The sequence below is a fragment of the Cyprinus carpio genome, chromosome A21, assembly GCF_018340385.1.
Source record: "Cyprinus carpio isolate SPL01 chromosome A21, ASM1834038v1, whole genome shotgun sequence".
NCBI classification, from domain to species: domain Eukaryota; kingdom Metazoa; phylum Chordata; class Actinopteri; order Cypriniformes; family Cyprinidae; genus Cyprinus; species Cyprinus carpio.
The window spans coordinates 16,710,003-16,712,077 of record NC_056592.1 but is presented as its reverse complement, the minus strand read 5'-3'; positions in this window follow the sequence as shown (position 1 = coordinate 16,712,077).

The following is a 2,075-nucleotide window of genomic DNA, read 5'->3' as shown; positions in this document are numbered from 1 at the left end:
TTGGCAAACATGCTGAGCTTTCGTGGATGAGTCATGTTCCCATTGTGGGAAGATGAACATCTTGGAGTTGCGAACCAGGCTCCGCTACCTTCAAAAAAGGGGGCGGAGACCCGCTGCCGTGATCTGGAGCTCATTCTGGTTGCCGACAGACGAGAACCACTTCCAGCAGTAGCACGGGCGGTTTGAGGGTTACATTGGTGGCAAACCCCGCAGGGAACTAATCCTCCGGGGACCATCACTCCTCTTGCACATCCGATCCAGTGGAGCGACCCACAGAACACACTGGGACCTCTTCAAAGAGCGTACCAGCGGTATCCAGTGGGCTTCCCCCTGACCAGATGTCGATCTCAGCATTGGAGTGAGAGCTGTCAGATGAAGATTTGGCTGTGCTGCCGCCCTCCGGGATGGTGGCAAAGCCTGAATTGGATCCGGAGATGACAGCTATGCTTTCCCGGGCCGCCGAGAGGGTAGGGCTCGAGTGGAAATCTCCACTGCGTCCCGAGCCCTCGAGGCAGGATGATTGGTTTCTCAAAGTGGCTCGCGCTGGTTCCCAGTGCCCAACTCGGCAAGCCTTTCTTCCTGAAGGCATGATGGGTTTACCAGGTCGCTGATGACACCTTTACTGTCTCGAACCAGCCAGCGGGCTCCTCCCTCCTCACTCACCCTTTGATGGCACCTTTAAAAAGCCAGCACACATTACTAATGTTATAACAGTTATATACATCATTAAGTTATGCTAACAGTTTACCAGCCTTAATACCATGCAGTCTGTTGCTGATGTCCCCGAGTCACTGACTGAACTGCTAGGCCTCAACGGAGCAAGGTGGGAACCATATTTCAACTCAACAGTTATTATAACTGCAGATCAGGTTATAACCAAAATAACCCAACAACGAAAAATGACCCAAACAAATTTTGGAGATAACCCAAACAGTGACCTAATATGGGGAACCTAACCCAAGGCTAAAAACAACCCAGTCACTTACCGCTGCTGCATTTGAGCAACACGGGAGACAGGTTCTGCGCTAGTACAGCATTGTGCGTGAATGTGCATGCACAATTTTTAGGGGAAGGCTTTTTTTGTTTTGTTTCTTGAAAGCATCTTTCTAGAAGCAATGGAATAAAAAAAACTGGATAAAATACATACACGTGAACTTGTAGTAAATAGTTAACAAACTACAGTGCCTAGATTAGGCCCAGACTCCTGTATAATGTAAATTTGTTAACTCATTATAACACATTGTAACCGACATTAATTATCCTATTATTATTGTATATTTTTTAAAAAACACGCTTAAAATAATTAGGTGACATCACCAAGTACAGAATACATTCACCCAAATGACATAACAAATAATACACTTACACTTAAATAAAAGCAAATGACTAGATTATGAACGAGACCACACCTAAAACCAAATGACACAACCTCAAACAGAAGGAAGCGACAACAAGAACACAGGTCATGGGAACAATGGTGAATGAAACACAAACAACCACAGGTCCATAGGTCTGCCAATTCGCCCCCCCCTACCCCAGTAAGGGGGCGAATTCGCGCCCAGAGAGAAATCCTTCAAACCTCCCCAAAAAATGGAGGGATTGAGGGGGACATAGGGAGAGGGGTACAAAGAAATAGTGGGATGGTAACACAGACTTTAAATAGGTGGCAGTCAACGCGCAGCAGTGCGGAAACAGAAACAGGTGGAGGTTCGGCCTGGGGGCTAATGAATGAACTTAACAAGAAAGAGGAACATGACCAAAGGTGGAACTCAGTGAAGAACAGAAATCCATAACTGTGACAGTTCGCCCCCGCCCGAACGGTTCATCCCCTCGCAAGACCGACAGAATAGTCCAAGGAGGGAGGGTGGGGGGTCGAGGCAGGCAAGGGCAGGCAGGGAGAAGTTCAAGACCGTAGTACCAGATGATTGAATGAGGGAGGAAGCCCAGAGCAGGTAGGATCCAGATGAAACTCCCAGAGGCAAAAGCCAGGATAGCGGCCCATTGGTGGGAGTCGAACGGTGGGAGGAGCCATGGTGGAGAGGGAGCCGACAACACCAGGGGGGGTCGACTGAGGC